Below are 25,785 nucleotides of genomic sequence, written 5' to 3' on the forward strand. Positions count from 1 at the left end.
GGTTGAGGGGTTTGGGGTTTTTTTTTGGTGGGGGGGGGTTTGATGGGAATTTTGTTTTTATCTCCTCTCTGGGGCCAAACAGCAGCTGGCAGCCAAAAGACTTTCTGAACTGTTTCATTTGAGGAAAGTGAGGAGAAAACTGACGTCTGACTCTCTCCGCATTTTAAATATGCTTGAATATAACTGACCGACTGCCGCTATGGAGCGTTTGACGTGCGTGATGGTGCTGCGCCCGGGTGCTCCGAAAGTCCCAGGAAATGCTCATTTGCAGGAAGAACTTGTTAAAAATGAAGGGCTTGGATTAAATGTAGAGGCTAAAGGCGTTTGCGTGTGCCACCGCTCGCATCACGATTCTGCAAGCGCTCCTCCACCTCTCCCCGTACATCAAATTTTTAGTTCAGAAAAGCCTGGTAGCTGTGCGGTGCTAGCTCAGAGAAACCCCTCACTGCATTGCACGAAAACCTCCTCTGTGCTGTAGGACCTGCTGTGTTAAATTATGATCCAAAGGCTGTGGGGTGGGAACAATCAATCAGAATACCTGGGGTAGTGTGTAATGTGTGTGCTCTTGCCAGCGGGAGCAAGCGGCCCCTGAACACAGTCCCCCAGCAGGTTAAATAAATATGATACTATAGACAAACCGAGAGGATCACATGGCCGCATCAATCAGCTGTTGATAAAATACAATCTTCCTTTAATACACGCTGGGAAAGTTATTTAACACTTACAAAACCTGAATTCAGTGCTGTTTCTTTTAGTAAAAGGGGAGAAAAATATTCTTTGAAAGTGCAACTCTTCTTAAAAGGCACGGAGAGGTGACAGTTGCATTTTCCTGGGGGATATAATAGAAAGCTTTTAATGAAGCCACAGACACTGTACAAAGTACGTGAGCCACGATGCTGGAAAAATACAGAAGCTGTTAAAAGAATAAGTCAATGTAGAAGTGGCCAGAGTCGGTTCCTGGCTGCGCATTAGGGTTTATTTCCTTTTCATTCATGATTTCACAAGCCGGCTGGCTAAAAGGCTCCCGAGAACTGTTTCTTCTTGGCATGCAATTAGGGACGAGCCGCTCCAAGGAGGAAGCGACCGGGGGTTCTTCCCTCCCAGCTCAGCATCTCCCGCAGCTGCCGGACAGCGGGAGCGGCTGGAGAAGCGGCAGACGTGCAGCTGCTTGGATTTTTTTGAGAAATTGTCGGATAAATAGTAAAATACTAGTATTTTCTAAAAAGGAATCAATAGTCCCGGGTATTTATTGAAATAAAAGGTTTTGGTAGGGGCTGATCATAGGGGTTTGGGATGGATTTTTTTTTTTTTTAATATAGGGAGGAATGGAACTCTGGGGGTGCAATGTGTTTCCCCTCTCTCAGGTGAGAAGTTTTGCCCACCGAGATGAAAAGAGCTGTCGTTCGAGTACGCTTTGGGATTATCGCCCATTTGTTAACTTCCCGCTTTCCACTCACTGAAGTGTCCCTTTAGAATTCCCCTTCCCGGTGCCTTGTCCCACTTCCCCAGCTGTACCCCCCTCCCCGACAGGCCCCGGTGCTGCCGGGCTGCAGAGCCCCGCAGGTTTTGGGGGAGCGCGGGTTTCCAGCCCCTCTCCTCCCACCTGCAGCTCCTCAAGGCACGGGAAAAGTCAGCGCCGAGCCCCGGGGAGACACGGCATAAATCACCGGGCAGCCCAAACCTCCGTGGGGAAAAGCGGGAGGAAATTCTGACAAGGTTTCCCCTAACAAATGGAGATTAATGCCCGCTGTAAAAAGAAAGCGGCTGGAAATGATGTTTATACAAGAAAATCCTGGAAACAGGGGGAAAGACTGGGAAAACCCCAAAAGCCCTGCAGGCTGCCGGTCCGGGGCTGATGTCAGCCAAAAAAAATACGGGGCTGAGAAGCCAAGAAGGCGTTTGATTGCCGGTGCTCTCCTCCGCCCCTGGAGAGCCCCAGGGCCGCCGTGGGCATCGCGGGGATGCCCCGAACCTCGCGGGTTCCTCCGGGGCTCCTCGGAGCGGGGGAAATCAGCGGGAATTCCCAACTCGGGATGGGACAGGAGCCCAGGCTGGCCGCGGTCATGGCAAAAGGCTGTGCCCGGAGCCGGGGCGGGTGGCAGGGTGCCCGCAGCCAGCCCCAAGGAGCGGCTCTGCGCCTCGGATGCTTTTGGGAAGTTGCGCTAAAAAGCTCTTTACCTGCGCCTGCCACCCTTAAGCACTCTCCAGGGGCTTGTTGGGCAAATGTAATGGCAAGGCCAGGGGGTCTTGTTTGGCTAGACGTGGGGACATTTGTCATGGCTGACCTGTGAACTTCAGCTTCTGAGCCCAGGACTGTAAGGAGAGGCTCGGGCTAATGTAATAAAGCGAGAGAGACAAGAGGAAAGGCCTATCTTGCCCCAGGGCCACCACATGTTCACTCCGTTTTACTGTCAGTGCTACACGGAAGCTGCGGCTTCATTTCATATTCTATTAATATTTACAGCGGCGATTGAATTTCCCATTACAAAGTTCACCATGCACGCACTGCTAATATGAAATATTAATAGTATTGTGCACATTATGAAAATTCTTATTATTAAAAAAATTATATATATGTATCTATATGTAGATACGGGGCAATTTGCACGGGTAACTTCATTTACTGTGTCCACCTGGCACAGAGGGGACCCGGAGCCCCCATCCCTGCCCCGGGAATTGCCCCGGAGCCCGGGTGGCACCGCAGGAGGCAGCGTGGCCCTCTCAGTGCCACCTCCACCCACGGGGCTGGGTCATTCTCTCGCGAAGGGTCACGTTTTCCATCTGCTTTGGGGCATCCTGAGGACACGAGAGGCCCAAAGCAGCTTTCCCCCAACGAGGGATGGGGCCGAGGAGAATCCGGTGGATCCCATGGTGACAGAGGGGTTTTAAGTTTTTTGGCTGCTTCTCCCAGCTCTACTTTCCGAGACGGTTTGAAGTCCAAGCAAACCTTGAGTGTCTCAAAGATGAGTAATCAGGCATCACCTTACTTTGTAGACAGCAGCTGAGTCACTTTTCAGTTGCTGCTCAGGGCGGACAGAGAAATCCTATCTCCTGTGAAAGGAAAATTGGCCGCCGGAGTCCCAAAAGTGCCCCGAGGATCAACTGAAATGAAAGTAAACCGATAATTTCCAGATCGCGTGGAAAACAGAGGGGTATCGAATTTAAGCACCGCAAGCTCAGCCCGGCAGGACGAGCCTGTCCTGGAGCACTTTATCTCTCTGCCATTCCAGGGAGATGCCCAGGTCATTCTGCTCCTTTTTATTACTTTTATTTATCAGTCGGAGCACAAGCAGCCCTTCCTTTCCCTGCATCGCAAACCTGAACGTTCGTAGCAAAATATAAATTTGCCATTGGTGTGTGAGGAAGGTGGCGGGAGAGAAAAGTCTGAGGGCTTTGGGGAGCCCCGTGTGCAGCATCCACAGGTGTTTAATATACTAGGAAGAAAGTTGCTATAACTGGGTGTTGAGATTTTTTTTTTTCCCCCGAGATAACTCTTCAATTAATCTGATGCCTGTCTGGAACTCAGATTCGATTAAAAAAGAAAAAAAAAAAAAAAAAAAAAAAAAAAAAAAAAAAAAAAAAAAAGAAAAAAGAAAAAACCAACCATGTTTTCCGTCAGGTGGGGATCTGTATTGATTTACCCGGGTATTTACTCTCTGCTGATTGCAGTGAGAAAAAACCAGCTCTAGAGTAACTTACTCCACCTTGAATCCTCGGTGAAGGTTGTGTTTGAACTGGGAGTGTTCCCACCTCCCTGCTCCCCCAGATTTAATGTTTCCCCATAGCTCTGGGCCCTGGTTACAGGGTGCCCAGGGGTTTTCTCTGGCTGATTTTGACCGTGGGATGCAATCACACGCAGAAGGAGCTCCCTGGGCAGCTGTGGGTGCTGCAGATGTAGGGACAGAGAGCTGTTAGCCAGCAGATCGTGGTGGCTCCTCTGTTTTCCCAAAGCTTCTCCCACGCACGAGGAGTAGATGCTATTTATGACTCCTAATAGATGTGGATTAAGGTAATTTAGGAATCCTTAGGTTCGTCTCTCAGCTCGGGGAGATGACAGGCTCCGGGAGGTATGGATGGGTGACATTTCCACCATGAGATCCGTCCTTCCCCCCCGCCGCTGCCCCCCTTCGCGTCCCCCCCTTCCAGCCCTAAATGTGTCATGCTTTGTCACATCCTCTGCGTGTGTGTTTTTAGAGAACATTTGAATAAAAGGCTCGATGCCAGGTATTGGTGACACAGTGGGTGGAATTTGCAGCCTTTCCACAAAGAGTTGGAAGCCTCCATTTGCATAAGGTCAGGGTACAGCTTCTCACAGAACTTTAGCAGCATCTCTGTCTCTTAGCAACACTCTTGCACTCTTGGTCCCTGCATTAAATTGACTGGTCCTTTCCTTTTCTTCCTTTCATAGGGAGGCTTACAATAAAATGTCACCCTTCCAACCTGTGCCTGTCACCCAGTAGGTCATCTGTTTCTCTTACACCTCCTCCCCCCCACCACCACTTCATCTCCAATTAGGGGATGAGATTATTCATTTGGTGGATTCCCAAAACGGCTTCATTTTTTATTTTGTTAATTAATATTAATAACATTTCTCCCTTTGTATTAATAAAAAGGAGCCCTCATAAACAGTGAGGAGATAAGGAGCAAATTGCAGGCACCTGCAAAACAATGGGATTGGAGTGGGGTAATAAGGCGAGTGGAGATAGAGAGAGCAAGGTTTAGGTCATCCTCTCCACCCATTTAGTTGATGCAGGGTTGAACTCAGCATGGAAGCCTTCAATGTGCTCAGAATATTAGAGTCACCCCTCTTGGCTCCGGCATGGGAATTGGTGACAGAATACAGATGCTGATAGGTGGTGTTAATGGAGGGTCAGGCTTGGACAATAGTATCCATCACTTGCCTCATGGCTCTGCTGTCAGATGGAGTCATTTCTGACTGCTCTATCACCAAGATTTGGGAGAGATTCAATTATTACCTTAGGCTTGGCAGTGCTAGATACAAATCTATGCCCAAAGGACTGGAAAAATCACCCTCGTCTTCTTCTCTCCCAAAGTGGTTTTTCCCCCTTCCTAAATATATTTTTTTAGGGGGGGGGGGGGGGGTAGACAAAAAATTTTAAAAAAGGAAAATAAATGTCCATGCCATTCGATCTGTCCCTCTGCTACGAATTCCTGGAGAAAAAAAAAAATCAGCCAACACTTTGCTCGGCCTGAGAGTCACCCACCAGCTCCATCGCACTGTCAAACTTTTGTGGGGAAGGTTCTGGCAGAACCTCTAAACTTTGGAGTCTGTACCCAGAATTCGCGCTTTTCCCCCCGAGATTCCGGGCTCTGCATCCCTGGCAGGGAACTCAATCCCGTCTCTGGGTGCCAGGGATGAGCAGGACACACTGCAGAGCCCCTCTTCACCCGGGGCCGGTGGGGACATTAGTTATCAAGAGCCCTCGTTAACTTTAAGAACGGGGGCTAAAGGACGAACTTTAAGCGCGAAAAAAGCTCTCCATTTCCCCCTTTCTGCTTTTTAAAAGTATTTAAGTGGCGATAGCCGTTTTAAATTCAGTTCGGATTTTATTCCCTGGCTCCCTGTGGCGACCTGATCCACTTCTGAGGAGGAATGGCTTGTTTTCTCTTACACGTTATCCACCTCTTGAGTGGCGCAAATGCTAAGGTGAAACCCGGTGCTTTTCAGCGGTATTTCTTCAAAACTCTTATTCAAATGCCCCCCTCCCTCCTCGCCGTTCCTCCCGAAGCTTTCAGACACTGTAATTCCTGCAAGATAAATTCTCAGGTAATGGGTTCTGAGAAAAAGCAACAGAGGTTAGGAGTCAACTGCCTCCTCTTTAATAATTCACATGTCATATTTCTTCCACTTTGTCAAGTTGGCTAAAGAAGATGGGCAGGGCTGAGACAGGCAGACACTTGAGTTTATTATCCGAGGGCTGGGGGGACCCGGGGAAAGGCGATGCCCCCTCAGCCTCTGGCAATTCCTGCTCCGGGGCTGGGTCTGCTCGCCCACGTCTCAGGGACTGAGCACAGCAGCTCTTGGTTTCCAGCACTCCTGCCTTCTTCTGCTCTTCCTTGGATCCCCCATCCTCCTCTCCTATTTGCCTTTAAAGCTGTTACTCATCCCTTCCATTCTTTTACTACTAAAGTTATTTTTTTTAAGTGTAAAGCAGGTAAATCAAAAATAAACCTCGGCAGGAGCCCGTATTTTATTTTCTTTAATTTTTATTTTATCCACTGTGCTGCGATTTGTCTCCCTGAGTGCTAATGCATTCTTGGGTGGGATATTTCTCTACTCAGCTGTGTAAAACTTTTGGGACTCGCTGGCTCAAATTCGAACAGTTTTGGATAACCAAAGGAAGGCTGAGATTTAGCAGTGAGGTGAGGAAGTTTGGTTTGGGCTCTCTTCTCCCAGTGCCACAAAACAACAAATGTAGGCAAAAACCTGTCACTGAAGGGAAAGAAACAAATAGTTCCCTCTTAGGAAATTGTTCACCATTCCTTAAATGATAAAGGTCTCCAAAAAGAGTTCAAAATGTATATGTAATAATCCGAGGAATCCCCGCTAATTTATCTTTTCAGACGGCTTTGAGAAAAACTTCCAAGATTTTCTAAATTTGCACTTTCCTGCCTCATCCTTGACACATCCTTCCACCGCATTCCCCAGCCCTTTCCCCGAGTGTGAGTGCCGATAATGCCATGTACCTGTGAAGGTGTCAGCTGCATTTTCAAATCAAGCAGAAGAAAAGGAGAAGAAAAGCAGTTCCCTGAGCCACACTGCCTGCCCTGGAAAGCGCACATACAGGTGAAAACACGAGTGACAGCGGAGCAGAAAATGTCTTTATTCTTCTGGGACCTGCCTCCTTTCCCCTTTTACTATATTATTATTTTCCTCATGCTATCGTTTAAAGTAAAAATAGGGGTTTTTTCAACAGTCTTTCATTGAAGCAGCAACACATTTTAACTGATCTTTTGCAGTGTGGTCTCTTATGTGTGGCCATAAGTCTTATCCAGAAACAGTAAATCTGTCTTATCTGTCAGATTTTGGTAACTTTATACATGAAAGGGAAGAGCAAGCAACTTCGGAGGATTTAGAAAAAGGACTTATCAGTGTAAGCAAGGATAACAGCAAACCCTGAGGCCCATGGGAAGATTGCCCTTGTGATACTGGCCAGGGTTTGTTACATTTTTGGTTAGAGGCTCATGACTTTCACCCTTTCTGCAAGCATCATTCCCAGAAACAGGCAGCTCTGCTCCGCGGTGAAGATTGCTCTGGGATTTCGTTGGGGTTTGTTTTTCCTTCCGAGAAAACCCTTTGTGTTACTGGGGCTTCAACACTTCGAAAATAAATATAAACCCGAAAGCAGACCCATGAGCCAAAGGGAAATAGCGAGCTGACAGTCCCCCGGCCGGCTGGAGGGGAGCATCCTTTGGGAAGGGATGCGCAGGAGCTCCGTGCTGTGATTCCTGCCTCCTGCCCACCCTGTGTGCCTCGTGTCTTGCACAGGGGGGGCAGGCTGGCACAGAGGTCACCCTTGGGCTCTTAAAGCACACGAATGTCCCCAAACTGCCTGCGATTGTCGCGTTTCTCCCTCCCTGCCCCGAGGAGGGTGAGGAGCTCCCCGCGCAGCGCTCACCTGCCATAAGGCACCGCATTACCCCGGCTGGTACTCTTCAATTCACAGTCTGAAACAAGTTGATTTTTCCGGTGCCAAGCCGCTCCCAGAAACACCCGGCAGGGCTCGAAGGGAGAGACAGAGCCATCCTCCATTGGCAACCAGCGATGAAACGCACTTGAAAAGCTGCCAGGGAGAATTAGGATGGTAGCCCTATCCTGCAAAATCAGATGGTTTGCAGTGTCCCTGAGCAGCTGTTAAGCTCGTTGAGGCTTTTTTTTTTATTAGTATTAGTAGTATTATTTCCCGGCATATTTTTTTAACACCTGCGAAGTTTGTCTATGAGGATGCCACTAAAGACAGAAGTACTGAGTGCTTGACAGACTCCATAAAGTCCTTGGCATCCTTCTGGGTACGTGACAGGTCCGAGGAGCGGGGTGCGAGAGCCGGGGGGTGAGCGCGGCCCGGCGGAGCTCCGCGGGGCGATGCCACCCCCCTGCAGCCTGGCACAGGCGCCCTCCTGGCCCAAAACAGGAGAGGGACGGAGGGATGAGGTGGGGAAGCCACCTGCAGCCCATCCCTCCCTCCTCAGTCGCACACAGCGCGTCCTGCGCGGCGCGAAGGGGACAGGAGCTCTCTTAGACGCAGAAATCGCAGATTTAACAGGGGGGAAAAAGGAGGTTTGGTGATCTCTGCTCCTTGCTCCCCGATGAGGAGCTGCCGCTGGTAGCGGGGCTCTGTCGGGAGCCCCCGCCCCGCTCCGGGGAGCTCTGCCCGGGGAGGATGCGCTGCGCTCCCGCCGGCAGCATCGGCATCCCCCGGCACCAGCGGCTCTGCTCACACCCGGCATCAGCAACCCTGCTCACACCCTACGTGTGTGTCCCTGCTCACACCCTGCATGTGTGTCCCTGCTCACACCCTGCATGTGTGTCCCTGCTCACACCCTACATCAGTGTCCCTGCTCACACCCTACATGTGTCCCTGCTCACACCCTACATCAATGTCCCTGCTCACACCCTACATCAATGTCCCTGCTCACACCTCCCGTCTGAACCCTTCTTCCTCCTGCCTGCCAAACATCTGCAGCATCCCCCCTCCTGCCCCTTGATTCGCTGTGTCTTCTTATTGAGTTCTCCCAGTCTCTGCAACTTGTCAGAACCTGTAATAAAATGCCCTTTTCGTCGGGAGTTACAGCCCAGAGGGCATCAGATCCATTTCCAGCTGACAGCGGAGGAGCCGGGCAGGACAGCGGCGGGAGGATCGCTCCTGTGTGCCCCCGGGGCTTTAACTATTTCACAGCGAGGCACCCCGAGGGCAGCCGGTCCCCAGCCTGCCCTCCCGGGTAGAACATTGCAGCCTGGCGTGGTCACCCAGCACCGCACTGGGATCAGAACTGGGGCTCCTGGGCAACCCCTGCCCTGGGGGAGCCTGCAGGTCCCTGCCAGGGAGGGCACTAAACACCAGAACATCCTCATGGCCCAGCCCAGACATGTGAATTATTCTTATTCTCATTGTCATTGTTATTCTTTTTAATTCTTACTCTTATTTTACTTTATTTTTTACTGCTAGCATCTCCAGAGTACATGGAAGAAGCATGACCACTATATTATACATATATATATATATACACATATATTTATACTATTATATAGAAGGCAACATCAGACACATGCAATGAATATTTGTTCCTTTTATGTCCACATGCCTGTGCATTGAGAATAATGCATGACCATTAACATGAATATCTATGTGCTGTGTATTTATGCTTACACACATATGTACATTAATAAACCTGCACTGCACACACGTGTTTGCACAGAGAAGAGATGTATCTGCATAGAGACATAAAGACATATTTTCCTTGTGCTGCACTGCACAAAAAGATGTCCATCCTGCCCAGTCTGCCCCCTCCTCTGCTCACAGAGTTGTGTGTAGGACCAGAAAAGCATGTCAGAATATAAGGTGTGAGAGGCCAATAAGCCCTTAAGTGGTTACACGTGATTCATTTTCCTTTCATGCCCAAGCAAACAAATCACAAAGAGGAGATTGGTTAAAAAATACTCCCAGCAAGGTGCTCTGTAACCCCAGCACAGCCCAGCGTGTCCTGGCACGGGGTCAGGCTGTGGGGCTGCTGCTGGGGCTGTGCCTCTGATCAAGTATTTATGGCCACTGCATCTTTGCATAACATTTACTTTGCCTTCTTTAATGGCTTTCACCACTCCTTTCCCTGCTCCTCGCTGCAAACAGCCTCAGTCAGCCCCAGTGATGATATCAAGAAAGGTTTTTCTTTTTTTTTTTATGGTCCAGCCAAAGCGAGGTCATTCTAATAATACCCAAGGTCACTGGTGGGAGCCACCGAGTCTCCCAGTCATTTTTCATTTGCTTGCAACAGTTAATGACAGTCACAGGGATGGAGCTGGGAGCTGATGGCCATGTGATGTCACCAGCACATGCTAGGGGATTATAAGGGCAGGTACAGGGCAGGGTTGTGGATTAAAAATGATGGAAAAAAAAAATCACTATTAACTGCTTCACTCCAGCAGCTTGGTGGGAAAAGAAAAAATAAAAACGCTACAGACAAAGGAGGGGGATTTCTTCCTCCCACCCCCCTCCAAATCAGTCCTCTAAAATGCCAGCTCAACTGCTCCATTTTTTCCTGATTTAGTGACTCAGCTGGAAAAGATCTGTGCAGTGTGTGAGGAGGGGAGGCGCTGCTCGCTGTACCAGCTGCCGGGCAGGAGGTTGCAAAAGCAACCTTGCAATTTCCTGGGGGCGTTCCTCTCCCTCCCACCCAAACCAGGGGCCTCATCCCTCTCCTCCTTCTGCCAAGGGCAAAGCCTGCGCTGGCACCAGCAGGAGTCAGACCTAGAGAAGTTTTTGGACCTCTGGAGGTGTATTGGGGGAGTTTTTTGATTGTTTTAACTCATTTTTTTTATTCTAGCTGTCCATTTGGGAAAAAAAAAGAACGAAAAGGAAGCAGATCCCCTGGTTAGATCCCCCTGGTGGGGCTGCTCTGTGGCTGGGGGAGCCCTGGGGAGGTGGGTATTGATTTAACAATGTGCACCAACAGTGAGGTTCGTGCTGCAAAGTGCCCCTCACACGGCCGTGGTCATCCTCAGAGCTGCCCTCGCCCCCAGGGAGTCACCCCAGGGCTCCCAGTCCTCATGTGTGGCCAAGGTTCAAACCCATGGGCTGAAACATTACACCCTGGAAAGCCAGGAGAGTGCACCAGCCAGCAGGGACCAGGGGAAGAAGCTCCACAAATCAAATATCCTAACAATTTAATAATCGTATTCTGCTCCCAAAGGTGCAGAAGTAAGAATTTTTTAACCTGTAGGATAACTAATAGTTTGGACAAACTGCTCTTTCTCACTGAGAAACAAACCCAAAGAAAGATAAATTGCATGTTAATCTTCACCCAACCACTCATCATTGAACTATTTTGTCTTAGTTATCTCATCTTATTGTATTTAATTGTGAATCATGACATTCTCATAGCCTTTGTTTCTGCATCTTTATTCTTTTCTGACATATAAACTGTATAGTGACCATCAGTTTAATGGTTTATTATTGTCAGCACGTATATTTTTTTTAAAAATTCCATGGAGAAAGTTGGATACCAGTTGAAATCTTCATCCAGTGATTTTTATTAATTCAATGTACAAAAGAAAAACATGGCAAACCACAAGAAAACAATTACGACAGAAAACAAACGATTGGTTTATATGAACACCTAATTTCTAAAACTGTTTCACAGCCTCCAACCATTTATGAAAGTCTCACTGCTGAGGTCAGTGGGCTTTGGATGGACTCCTGTTTAAAGCAGGATGGATCAATGGAGTGAAGAGATGAGTTCAAACTGATGTCATTGTCCAAAACACCCCGAGATGCATAAACCCCACACTTTGTATTTTCTGTGTTTATCTCCTCTTAATACTCATCCCTGCAAATAACTTTTCCTTCAGATCCTGTGTCTCCTTTGGATGAGAAGACAGAAACAGATGCAGCTGGAGGCTGAATTTTGGAGCCAAACTCTGAGCAGTGGTGGCTGCAGTGAAGCCCTCTGAAGGACGCTGAGCTGTGGCAGCACAGTACCAGCTCTGGGATGTTTTGTTAAGCATCCTCAGGTGTCACCTGGCGCTTACTGTCAGAATCCAAGGCTGCTGCATTTATTTCTTTTCCCTGGGAGGACACAAACCCGTGTGCTGCTCCTCAGATGAGAAGAACGTGGCAGATTCTTCCTCTCTGCCTGTTTTCCACAGAAATGCCTCATGCCCCGTTTGTCGTGGTTAATAGGATTAGAGCATCAGCCTTTCTGGAGGAGATTGAAATGCAGGGGAACAGCGGTACTGAGGTGTCTTTCTTCTCCTCCTGTGATGGGCAGAAGGACCCACCTCCAAGCAGAGGGGATTTGTCTGGTGGGAGCAGGCAGATTGTCTGTATCTAGTGAAACAAGGTGTGCATGGCAACCTTTGCCAAGGCTCAGAGCCAGAACCTACTCACTATAAAATAATTGTGTCACTACCTAACCAAGGCACTCTTCATGTTTCATTTATCTTTTGACTGTAATTGAATGGTTGAAAAGCAAAAAAAAAAAAATGTAGACAAATTCCAGCTGTATTGAGATCTGTTTCTTTCTCTGCTACCATGGCCCATCATTAGATAGTTTCACTTTCTGTACAGAAGGTCAGAGAGTATAAATATAAATTGCATTTTGCATTACTTCTAGATGAGTGAAGCTGTCAAAGCAATAATATAAGCTTTCAGTCCCACATTCTACCACTTCTTTCCCATTTTTTGGCCAGGAGGTCATGTGCAAATTGAACGTGACAGCCCAGACGACGTGTCCAACAGACTTATATTGTTAGACGTTTCTGCCATGGCACTCACCACAAATTAAACCCACGTCGGACTTGGAGCTCTTCAAGAGCTGCTAACAGCAGCTCAGGCTTCTTGGAAAAAAAGTTTATGTCCACGTCAAACCTGTACCGGAATAACAGCAACTCTTTTGGAGGATCTTGTCAAAAAAATGGAAAACACGAGGGGAAAAAAATCTGACAGGTAAACCTGAAAGAGCTGAACACAGTAATGCAGACTTTAAGTTGTTTGAAAGGTGGGTAAATCTATGCTGTATATGTGTACTCTTCACTTCTGTCAAAACTCTCTCCTCCAATCTATCATTAATAGGTAATATTTGGTATTTAGTGGATATTTTTGCTGTCGGCATTCAAAAGAGGGGGAGCAAACTTCTAATTTTCCACCTCTTTTTACGCAAGCAAAGTTAACTTTGTGTCTGTTGATAAAACACTGTGTACAGCAGTTAAGACATTGTTGATGATTTGGAAATAACTGTATTGAAATCTGCATGGGCAGCTTCCACTAGCAACTATTTGAATCTAAAGTCTAAATTAATTTGTGGAAATAGATGCTACTGAATATTGTCTTTTATATTAACTCAGAGCACAGTTTTCTACAGAACACCAGAAGGATTAAAATTGAGGTTGTTGTCTTCAGCTGGAGACAAATCAGGTGTCAAAGTAGCTTTAGAAAGTTCTTTGTGCTGTGTACAAAGATAATGCTGAATGACAGTGAAACAAGATCGCTCTGGGGACAGAAAACCAGATTTCCAGCCCTTCACCTTTAGGTGTCTCAAAATGCAGCACAGGCTCTGAACAACTGAAAATTCTTAGCATCTGGCAGTGTCATGCTAAAGAGCTGGTGGTCTTGGTCCAAATCTTGGCAGAAAGGAGTTCACATTATAAATTACATTATCTGGCAAATCTTTGCAGCAGTCTGAGCAGAGGGGCCAAGAGCTCACTTGGCACAGAACCTCCTGCTTTCCTTCATGGCAGAATTGTTCTCCCTAGATGAGGCCTGAGTATGGATCAAGAAAAGTCCCTGCCATTCTTGCTGTACCAGCTTCCCATGGATGAACAAAGAACTTCGTTTTCAAGGACTACCAAGGCTTTCTCTCTCCATTTTTTATTTTTTTTTTAGAAGGACTAAACTTAGAGTGAAGAGTTTGAGCCCCATCTGGTACAAATCGGTAGGGGCTTTGCAGGCTTCAGTAGAGCTACACTGATTTACACCAGATGATGCTATTAGAGGACTGAACTATCCAACAATAATTATAAAAAAAAATGCCTTTGATTATGCATGTGCAACAACTATTTATGTTTACATTGCAGAGATTTGCATGTAGCACAGTGGGGAGTATTTTATCTCTTGAAAACATTGCACCAGCATAAATAATCCACCGACATTCAAATGAGCAAAGAAATACCCGTGTTTTACCACAAGATGGACCATAAAGGACGTTCTTCATGTGTCTTTTTCAAGCAGATTTGTCAATAATCCTCAACTGCGAAGTTTATTCTAAAAGAAAGAAAGATGGAACAAAAAGAAAAAGGTCAAAGTTATGTTCCGTTCCAGGTGGTTGCATTACAGATTGCCCTGAACTCGGGGTCTCGGTGCAGCCAGGTGATCCTGCACTTGGGAAAGAGGATGGGGGAACCAGGTGAAAGAAGGACATCAAAAATGCCCCACAAAAGTCAGTACCATACCTCACTGGCAGCATTCAAAGCAGATTTTCAAAGAATGTCAACCAGTTCAAACCCAGAGTGAATTGGACACAAACCTATCAAAGGCAGAGATGGAGATAATCATGTGAAAAGTGGGAGATTCTGCTGAAGCACCAGCCTGGAACAGCACAACAGAAATTACCATTGGGGTAATTACACTGACATTTAAGCTTTCAAAACAGAAAATGCTTAAAATATGCAGTAATATGTTGTATCTTTGACTCACAAGAGGAAAGGGAGATGAAAGCACAGGTAATATTCCTTTGATGTTTGAACTACATACTCAGGTCTCCTGCCTTGACTTCTGGGGTTTTTTTATTTGCTAATTGTGCTTTGGTAGTGCTTCGAAGGCATTAAATTTCTCAAATTAAGGCATGTTGCCCTACTCCAGATATAGCTTTCCTCTTGAGAGCCAGGGAGAAGAGCATTTTAAGTTCAAATGCCCAGCAGAGAATTGGAAGGTCCACAGACATCATTTTCATGACCCTTTTTCACCTTTGCATCTTCCTGATGAGGAAAACCAGGAGATTCTCCCTTTATGCCCAGCAGAAGAAGATTTTGCCCCACATGGGAGATTGCAGAGCACTGAACTCACCTGGGTGGTTTGGCAAAGACTCCGCTCTGTTGTCCTAAAAACACATTGCCTCAGTTTCCCTATCAAAGGAGTGATGATGTGATAATGATGATCTGCCTCTTGGGAGCACTGTGAACAGTAATTTCTGGTTTTATTAGCTCTTCCAGGATGAAATATGTCACATAAATGGTCAGAGCTATTAAACTGGGCTTAATTGGCAAGGGCTGGAGAAGAATTTCTATCATAAAAAGGTGTCTTTGAACACATGAAGGAGCTGGTGGACTTGATCCTGGCCAAAGGCTTCCCTTTTGTGTGGCAGAGCAGCACAAGCTCGGGATGGCAGAAGGGGAACCATCCCATCCATCCCAGTGGGTCCTTAAATGAGAGCCTAAGAGGAGAAGACAAGGTATATGCTCAGGATCAGTGTGAGACAGAAATCCCAATTAATTTCTGAAGTAAACAGGGTGAAAATGAGCTTCCCAATAATCCTGGCTGCTCAAAACAACGTGAGAATTAAAAAACCAGATCCAGGTTCTAGCAGAGGAAATGTGTCAAGGGGAACACAGGCTTAGCTGGGAGCTTTGGAGCACCAGTCAGATGGGATAAATCTACTTTTGTATCTTTGTGGATTTGGTTTTCTCTAAAAGCAGAGCTCTGTTTTGATAGCTGGTTTGAGGGAAAACTAAGCTACTGTCATTAAAACCCAAACTGCAATCCCAGCAAATTAGCCAAACCTCCAGGCACTCTGCTCACCAGAATTTCCTTACCAGAGGAATCTGTCACTTTGTCACTACAAAATGAGGCCAAATTTTCAAAGATGTCTCTGCAATGAGACTCACAGGTCTGGTACAGAGCCATCGGGAGATTTGCATGCACGGTTTGGGTTTCCAACATGACAATAAGAAGTTTAACTCCAAACACAACTGTGTTGCATGAGTGCATTAAAAAAAAAAAAAAAAACAAAGTGAGAAAAAGCCTCTTTTCATTTTCTGGGACAAGCATGAGTAAACTAAAGTGACAACTGTGCTTTTGCTTTGCATTCAGGCTTCCTTTGATTTTTCGTGAGAGCTTGGACACCCAGAAGCTCTGTTCATAGGAGCTAATCAGGAAAAGAAAAGAAGTTTTAAAAACTTCTCCTGTGCTGAAATCAATGGATGTTAAGCACTGAAGTCACCTAATAGTTATGAATGCCATTCTCCTGATTTTTTTTGTGTTGATTACAAAACTGGCTCTAGATCCTTAGAGGGGATATAGATGTTCAAGATGTTAGGGAGTACAGTGATGAATGGTGATGGCTTTAAACTGAAATAGGTTAGATTTAGATGAAATACTAGGAAGAAATTCTCCCCTGTGAGGGTGGTGAGGCCATGGCACAGAGGAGCTGTGGCTGCCCCATCCCTGGCAGCGTCCAAGGCCAGGCTGGATGGGGCTTGGATCTACCTGGGCTAGTGAAAGGTGTCCCTGCCCATGGCAGGGGGGATGCAAAGAGATGATCTTTATGGTCCCTCCCACCCCAAACCACTCTGGGATCCTGTGGCTCCGTGGTTCCATGAGGATGGATCTGTTCTGAGGGTGTGAGTGCAGTTCTCTCTGCCAGCAGGGACAGCAAGGCTGAGCTGGGGCACTGCTCACTCCCTGCTCCAGTGGAGGAGGCTGAGCCCCTGCAGGGCACCAATGCCGTGTGTAGGTCTGAACAGAGCTGAACAGAACAGTTTTGATGTGGTTATAGACATCTCTGCCTTAGTGGCACCAGCTCCTGCAGTCTGCCAGATACATCAAGTGTGCTTCTAAATCTGGTGTTTATTTTCCACTCCATTTTGCCCTCCATCAGGATTTAACCAGCTGGGCACACAGTGCTTCTCTTTCCAATTTTATCCCTAACAGGTTTTGCTATGGCTCAGTTTCCTCTGCATTTTATGCAGTTTTAAATTGGTAGCTGCTTTGATGATATTTGCAGCTAGTATGTCCCTCCCCTGAGCCACATCCACTGCGCTTAGAGTGTTCTATCAAATATCTGTGCCAGGGCTTTCATCTTTTCACCCTGTCCCAAAGGGGAGTTTGGGCTGGGCCATCACAGGGGCTGCTGTCACACACTTCAGGTCACTCATTTACTTCCCAAATTGTCACATTGGTGCAGCCCCAAAGCAGGGTGTGCAATCATGCAGTGACTGCTGTCCCAGTGTAAAGTGGCGCAGCTGGGCACTCCAGTGTGATCCGAGATCAGTTTTTGAAACTGGGCTCTGCTTGCTACAAGTGCATTTTGTGTACACACTTATCTGTGTGTTTAAAGATATTTCATTATTTGTTTATGCACAAATTCATTGCATAAATGTTCATGTTATGTGATAAAATAAATTTAAAACATTTACAAATGTATCAATCCAGAATCTTTTTTATTATCTTTTTTCCTCCTCTTCTTTACTGAATGACTAATAAATCAACGTTTAGGGAACCTGTTTATCATGCAGAGAAAACTTGTATTCAAACCTTCTATTTATTTTTCTGTTTCACTCTGTGGATATCTTCACTGTGGGTCCATTTGTTTTTCTTCTGGGAGGATTTCTACCTCAAAGGTTTTGGCCAGAATGTCATACCTGGGTTGGAGAGATCTTTCACAGTTTAACAGAAATAGATGTCATTTTTTAAAGCACCTTTACTTTCCAGCAGAAGAAATACATGCACATATGGGGTCCAAGCTAAAACTCTCAGAGTTTCCTCTGCCAGAAGAGTTTGTTAGGGCTGAGGGTTGGACAAGTCAACCACAACCTCTTCCCTCTCCCAGGAGCAACATCTGTGAGGAGGCAGTGCCTGGGGTGACAGGAGAGACAGCCAGCCCTCCCCAGCCAGGGAGAGCTGACCCTTAAACCAATTCACAGTCACCACTTGCCTCCCATGTCATCTCCTCTAATACAAAATTTTATACTGTCCTTATCACAAGTCTTGATTTTTGGCATGATTTTCGAATTGTTTGTTTGTTGGGTTTGGTTTGGTCTGGTTTTTTTTTAGAAGAGCTGCAATCCTTGGCATTATTTTCTGCAGCTCTAAGTAAAAAAACACACATCACTTTCTTAGCCCAAAGCATTCACTTTGCAGATGCCCCTTACCAGATTTGCTGTAATAAACAAACTTAATAAAATAATTTGTGTTGTTCTTGGGAAGGCTGAGGGTTAGTGACACATTCCATAAATAAAATAATCCCTGATGTACAGGTGAGCACGATCAGGAACAGCCGACACTTTCTCTTATCCATACCCATTGCAGAACAACTCAAAACACCAGCCCAAATTTCAATTTCTGGGCAGAGGAAGTGCTGAGGAGATGGGGTTGAAGACTCTGAGCACTGCAAGTATCTGTTCCTTTGCACACATTGCGCCAGCCAAGCTCTCACTCCCCTGCTTCGTCACCCATCTCGAGCTGCTGCTCTGGTGACAAAGCCTGGCACAGCACAGCCAGCCAGAACCAAACGTGGCCGTCCCACCACGCTTCACATGCTCCAAGGTGCTGAGGTGTCCCCTCCCAGCCCTGCTGTGGCTCTGCAGCGCCTGGCTGAGTGACAGGGCTGTGCCCAGGGCCAGGCTCACCTGGCTCTGCAGGGCTCCCCGAGCAGGGGACACCAGGTGGTGCAAAGGCACTGTGCTGGATCCGGTGCCATCTGCCCTCCTGGCCATGAGCACGGAGCCTCTCGGATGTGCCAGGGAGTCCTGGCTGCCAGAGCAATCCCTCGGTGCTGCTGACAGCTTGTAGGAGGGACAGGACTGTGTCCAGATGGCCCCAGATTTTGAGGAGCTACACTGAGAGATGGAAGCTGAACTCACCCCTCCCGTGTCAGTGGTGGGGGCTGAGAGTGCTTTCTTCTCCCATATTCCCCATTTCCTGCTCCTGTCAGCTGCCATCCCTGCCAGCACCAGCACTGACAGTGCCACCCCATCACCAGGCAGGCTGGCAGCCATCCCCACCTCCCCCAGCCTGCAGTGCCTGCCACCTTCCCCCAGCTCCCTCCTGAGGGCCAGCCTGGTCTGCTGGGTGCCCCTTTCTGTGTCTCCTTCCTCACCCAGACTCCTGTCTGTCTGCCCAGCCCAAAACCCAAGTGACAAATCCCATTTCCCACCATCCTGTGCCTATCCCCCAGATACCCTTTAGAGTTTTTCTCCATCCTTCAGCAAGATCATACTTCTTACCCTCCCTTCCCAGATGCCCGTCTTCTGTCACATATTTCATTCTTTCTCACTGCATCTCAGTTTCCTTTTCACCAGCTTGGATCCTCTGTTTAGCCACAATTTGTACAACTGCCTCTTTTCCTCCATCCCCCCCATCCTCCCTTCATGGCATTCCTGCATCAGAGTTCCTCTTTCCTATCACTTAAGATATTATTCTGAGGTGACAGCTTTTAAAAACATTGCCAAGAACATAATGGATATTATGGTCAAATGTAGCAGAAAATCTGTCTCTTAAGTTGTCCCTTAATTTGAAATGGACACTGGGAGTTTTTCTTCATCTGAAATTTACCCTGTAAACACTTTTGGATCCAAGGAGCGCTTGCAGTGATGTACATGGATAACAAGGCACATGTATCACAAGGCACATGTTTCCACACAAAACAACCCCACAAAAGCAAGAAAAACCCTCACCCAATTTACTCAGATTTGCTTTTATTTGGATAGATTTGCTGGTAGGACCAAGGAGATTGCATCCCTCTTCCCTCACAAGCAAACAAACCACGGATTCTCAAGAGGAGAAATGCACACCCATCTCTATAATGTTGCAATTCAGGCCCATTTGCGAAGAAAACCTGCTCTTTGCTGCTAAAACAGCCCTTCTCTCCCAGTAACCTCTTTGTTCTGGAAAGTATTCTTTGTTTCTTCATGACTTTTCTTTTGTCTGCCTCTTACTTCTCACCTCCTTCCTCTTCTCACCAGTGACTTTGTCACCAGTGACCACTGATAGCAGCATCTTGAAATGTATGGCAAAGCTCTGAGTCAGCCTGGTGGGTTTTTTGCCTAATTTATACTCCTGTTATTTTACCTGGTAGAACCATGCAGCAGCTGATCAGCAGTGCGCCTTGATGCTCAAATTCCCTGAGCAGTGTTGGTTGGACCACAGAACTTTACCTGGTTTATTACTGGGAAGCTCATGAGAGCCCCTGGGATTGATACCCTGTGTCCATCACCATTCTTGGCTGAAAACATTGCTGCTGAGCTGGGTGGAAAGGAGAAATGACACTGAGGCCACAGCCCTTCTCTGAGTGCTGGTTTTGCAGCAAAATCTACTCTGAAAAAGACAGAAAGGGATCATGGAAAATTTCTAAGTGCTATAGAGGAAAGAGCTACCCGCCTTTTCCCAGGTCTGATTTCCAGAGAGGCACAAAACTCCATTTTTCTGTGTACACACATGTATGCACACACACACACCTGTGCCCAGGAGGAGAAATGTTCAGATTTCAAAGATTTAAAAACCAGACAAAGTGATTTCTTACCAGGCTTTAAAGGTCCAAAGCAGTACAAAAATCTCAGAATCAATCAAATGACTGCTGAAGAAAACATAAAAATGCTGGAGATAAGGGACACCAAAGGAAATGTTAGCACTTTAATATTTAAACCAACTCTTCTTATTGTATACAGCACTCAATGCAAAGAAAAAATTTTAACAAGTTGAAACTGAGACTGCCAGGCAGAACAAAAATAAAATGCTGCTTGTGGCACATTGCTTGGTGTGTGTGTGAGCATCACACCAGGCCAGTGACCCTGAGAGAGGCTTGTTCTGCTCATTCACATTCCTCCAAGCAGCTGCTCTCAGCCTCTGGCTGGGGAAGACCTCGTGGTCCATGGGGCAAGCTCCAAGTGACCGGGGGAGGCAGCACCAACTGGCAGCTCTGCAGTCAGCAGCACGAGTGGCAGGGGCTGGGAAAGTGAAATGGATTGAAAAATCCTGCTCTATGGGAAGAAATTCATTTAACTCTTTAGTTCCATTGCTAAGCCAGGATAAAGCTATGGGACAAGCTGAAATTACACCCAGAGAAAGAATTTTTCCAAAGGTATAAAAACACCCAGAGTGCGGTTTTATAGATGAGACATTCAGCTGGCAAATCCACCTTTTATCACGTTAAATGTAATGCAATCAATTTGCCACAGTTAATAACTTGTGTCCTAGGCTTTGTGGGGCCCTCAGGTGAAGATCAGTCTGTGGGTCAGGAGTGGCTGCTTCAATCCCCTCCTCACTGGGAGCCTTGGGAAGATGAAGCCATTTGTGTGTGCTTGGATGTCCATGCATGGAGCAAAGAGAAACCAGTTCTACAAAGGCACCTCCAAAGGCTGATCCATTCTGCTCCATCCTCCTGGTCAGAAATGGGCTTAGAAAATGAAAGCAAATCTGCTTTTATTGCTGCAGACTGGTTGGCTTGACAATCTCTGATGAAACCAATATGGACCAGTGACACCCGGGTGGGGTCTGCAAGGGACATCATTTTAACAGAATAGCTGAGAAAGGGATTCATCTGTCCCTTTCCTTCAATTTCCACTTCTTTCTCTTTGGATGCATCCATTCAAAGTGAAAGATGTCTGATGAGTGTAAGCAGGTGCTTGTCTGGCATAAACAATCACAGGGCTTTTGAGAAACTTATGATAATCTCCAGGAGCTGGCCATCGAGCTCTTTGTGAAGCATTCAGGGCAATACCTCGTACAAATCTCTCCAATTTAATCCAGACTAGCTGAGACTGGGCTCCATTCAGAGCAGTGAAAATCTGGCTGAAAAGCCACCATCAAAGTCGGGCAAAAAGGGGAGCAAATCACCAAATCAGCAAACCTGGGGTGGGTGTCCCCTGGAGAAAGGCTGGTGAGCCTCCCTTTAAAGGCTTGTTTTGTGCAGAGGAAGGCTCTCACCTCGCAGAGTAGCAGTTCTGTCACAGATTAACAGTCTCTTTCCATAGCAACACCTGACCCTTTCCTCCCCTTGCCTTGATTATACATACATACATACATATATATACATACAGACATATTCCCTGTCTGGGGAAAGAATGGACAGCTGACAATTTTCAGTGGCATCAGCACAATGTAATGAAAGGGAGGCTTAAAAAAAAACCAAAAAGAGAGAGAGAGAGCTGGAATGTTACTTCTAAAAAAAGAAATATGGGGAGTCACGGGATCTGCAAGCGTGTCAACAGCACAACAAGGTGTTACCAGGAGCTTCAGACAGGATCCTGAAGCTTCCTGAAGAGCCTCTACTACATCAAGTATTGAATAAACGTGGGTGACAGCACTTTGGAAAGTGGCCACTGCTGGGGCAGCTGCAAGGATGTCCAGGAAAAGGCAGATGCCTGCTTGGCCCCTCTCAGGCAAGGCTGTGAAACTTGGTCTGCGAGTGCCTGGCTGAAATCCCAGCTGAGCTTGCATCGTCTCTGGGCACAGCCCTTCAGATGAAAAGCACACACTTGGGGTTAGAGGCAGAGACATCTTTCATGGCTTCCTTCAGCCCGTGGTGCGCAGGGTGGTTTGGGCAGGGCTTGGCCTCCTGCCACCTCCTGCAAGGAGGAAAATACAAATAAAAGCAAAAGCCCTGCACCTAGAATAACACAGGACATGGGAATGAAGTGAGTAGGAGCTGGAGAGGAAATTCTTTCCAGAGAAGGCTCCATTAGTAATATTGTATTTACAGGAAAATTAATTTTGCATAAAGAAGGGTTCTGTTTGCAAAAACTGAATTTGTGCATCAAACCAACCCATTTCCAAAGGGGAAAATGCCCCCAGGTCCAGGGATGTGCTGTAACACCTTTTAGAGGCCACACAAAGCTGCTAATAAAAATCTCAAGGGGGTTTTATCAATCCCTTGATAAAGCAGTTGGCACAGGCGGTGTCCACCAGCACCGAGCTATGGACCAGGGCAGGGGATGGGTGACACTGAGATGTCCTCAGGGTGCCAAAGAACATGTCCCTCGTGCCTCTTGGCCACATTTAGAGGGTATGGAAACATTTGGAGGAGGTAAATCCTACAGGAAAAGGTTGGGGTAAAAGCAAATCCCCTGATCACATTAACAGAGCAACAAAATGCTCTCGCAGAGCTGCTGAATAAAAAATAAAACTTGCACAGGAAGAGATCATGTTTAGGAAATCAAGTATGGAATGGATCCACATCCCAGGGAGAAGGGAACCTGCAGGTAAATTGGAGGCTGGCAGTGACCCAAAACTGCTAAAGAGCACAATGCAAAGCATCGAGTGCCTGCTACTGATACTCCAGTGATCTGATGTGAAGAAAAGATATTGCCCAGGGGAGAAAAAAAAAAATTCATTCCTAGAGGCCAATAGATTAGGCAGTGTTTGTTCCAGCTGTGAGGAGCAGGAGGCAGCCTATCAACAGACCAAAATATCTTTGCATCTCTCATTAGGGCTGATGAATTTTTCCTTTTTTTCCCCTCTGATGAAACAGATGTCCAATTCATCACATCTGAAACATTTTGTTTCATCCCCAAAGATCTGGGCTCCTCACCCTGGGGCACTCCCCTGCTGGGGCTGTCCCTGCGAGCTCGGGGGCCTTGGGGCTGTGGGTCAGGAGGGATTCCTGGGTTCAAGGCCAACAGGAGTGTTCCAGGGGAGGCTGAAACAAAGGGGGGTTGAAATTCCCAATTTGTTAACCTTATAGACCCTCTGAGGCTGCTCACAGCCACAGGAATTAAAAAGGATGGGGAGAGGTGAGGGGAAAAAAAAAAAAGACAGTGCGTCCTTGCTTGATGTTATTATCCCAGGGCCATGGTGGGCTGGGGACCACTGGGACAGAACAAAGAGGCACTGCAGACATCAGAGTGCTCAGATGGAGGGTCCCACCTGCTGAAGGAAGCGCAGATCTTTGACTTTTTAATCCCAGGCTCATTCAGAAGGTTGTTAGACCCATGACCACTGGGCCTAAACCAACAGCAGGCCCCTGACTGGTAATTTCTACAGATTACATTGATAAAATAGAGGATCTCTTTGAAGCCAATGGACGTTTCTGCTCTTGCCATTCACAAACCATCCTGGAAAGCCACATGTGATGCATTCCCTGTGCATTCCTCTGGGATTCATGTGCATCTCCAATGAAATGAAGTCCATTAAAGCCAAAGCTATGTTCAGCTGTGTTGGAGAAATAACCGGGGGGTCTGTAATGTGTAAAAAATGCTTCCAAATTAACTAAAACTAAAGAAGCTCACAGATAAGGGCACCTTCTATAAATATGATTGAAGGAGTTAAAACCTAGAAAGGAATTGTTAGCAGCAAAATCTGATGGAGTAAGAGTCTCACCAAAGCATCCTCACTCTGTGTAAGCTCTCAGCCTTGCAGCTGAATTAAGGGTTATCTTCTACAAAGATATCCAAACCTGATGTTCAAGACTGAAGTGAAAAATAAACTCGTAGGCTCCTTCAAAATAACAGTTTGAAATATATTGTTCACCTTTAAAATCCTGATAATTATGACACTTTTAAGCCTGGGAACCCAGGAGAACAAATTATAGTCCTGATGTTGAGCTGCAATTCCAATTCAGCATCTCCTCACTGCGAGCCTCCTCACAGACACACCTACTCAGTCTCTGCTGGCCAGATATTTTTATTTTTTTTCTTTGTAGAAAGGTGGGAATCAGTAAATGTAGGCGTAAGTTATAATAATCACCTTAAAAGGCTGAGTTGTTTTTTAATTTCTGTAAGGTTTTCTCTTTTTTATATGATCTATTGTGCTGAGAAGAGGAAAGGTTTGCCCACCTGGGTGTCTGTGAACTTTCCTGGGGACTGTGTCAAGCTGATTTTTACATATTCCCTCTTGGAAAAGATTCCTCTGCAGGGAACAACAAGTTCAGATTTACGGTAGGGAATACAAGAACTAAATTAGAGTTCTCACCGGTGTAAAACAAGGAGAAATCACAAGAGTCGTCTTTAGCTCAGCCAAGCGAACAAAGTTTCGCTCAGAAGGCAACTTTAATTTGGTTTATCAGTTCCCACCACACCCATTAGGCAGAGCCATCCCAGGGCCCGAGGGGAGGGAGGGATGGAGGGATGGAGGGATGGAGGGATGGAGGGACAGAGGGATGGAGGGATGGAGGGATGGAGGGATGGAGGGATCGCTGCCCTCCGTGCCCTTCCCCACCGGACCCGCGGGCTCGGAGGGGAGCGGGGCGGTCCCGGGGCTGGGAGGGCGCGGAGTGGGCGCGGATGTGCCGCGGATGTGCCGCGGATGTGCCGCGGGTGCGGGACCCCCGGCACGGCCTGGGAGTGCAATTAGCATTATCTCGATGAATTTCTAGCCAGCGAGTCCTTGCTGTGCCTTTCAGAAGTCGCAGGGCACTCTGTCCCCATCTGTTCCTTTATGATTATTACTTTACTTTTTTTTTTTTTTTTTTTAATAGTAATCGTCGACCTGATATAGATGACTGGGGGAAAGGGGGGTGATGTGGCTCCTACAGCGTCAATCAAAACTCTTTCTCCAACCCTCCCCACACGACCACTTTCTATCTCCCAGCTGTACTGGCAAGATGTTCTTAGCCAAATACATGATTCTATTAATGAGCACTTATATTTGCTAAGGAATGCAAATTCTTTCTCTCCGTGTATTATTAGCTGTATCAGAATGTTTGTCCTTTCAGTGCTCTTTGAAGTTGAAGGAGGAAAGGCTGCTGTGTGGCACTGAGAAGGGAAAAAATATGAGAGAGAGGAAAAAACACTTCTAACTCCTCGGGGTTTTTATTTGTTCTCTTGCCAAAACCGCCAAAGGTAGCAAAAGTTACAGAAATTATTTAAAATCTGTGGTCTTTTCCCTCCAAATTAGATAGATTTTTTCCCAACTGATCATTCCCTTTTCATAATAATGGGATCTAATGAACAGCCTGGTTTGAATTTGCTTTATAAAATAATCTCTCAGATGCTCTGGAGAATCTATTACGCGTGGGATGGAAATAAATCCAATTGCCTCCGCGAACAGGAGAACGGCTGTTTTCGGCGCTTTGGGCTATAAACGAGCAACGCCAGCACCCTCTCCCCCTGCTCTGCCAGTGTGC

The 25,785-nt window shown here is 46.8% G+C and overlaps 1 long non-coding RNA gene across 1 annotated transcript in view; it reads left to right on the forward strand.

The window, feature by feature from the left end:
- Positions 1-13,107, forward strand: part of LOC115948452 — a 39,562-nt gene extending 26,455 nt beyond the window's left edge. The window contains exon 3 of the long non-coding RNA XR_004082283.1: positions 11,585-13,107. This is a non-coding gene — a long non-coding RNA (uncharacterized LOC115948452). The remainder of the gene's footprint in view (positions 1-11,584) is intronic.
- The last annotated feature ends 12,678 nt before the right edge of the window (positions 13,108-25,785 follow it).

The sequence above is a fragment of the Geospiza fortis genome, unplaced genomic scaffold (genome assembly GCF_000277835.1).
Source record: "Geospiza fortis unplaced genomic scaffold, GeoFor_1.0 scaffold330, whole genome shotgun sequence".
In the NCBI taxonomy this organism is placed as follows: domain Eukaryota; kingdom Metazoa; phylum Chordata; class Aves; order Passeriformes; family Thraupidae; genus Geospiza; species Geospiza fortis.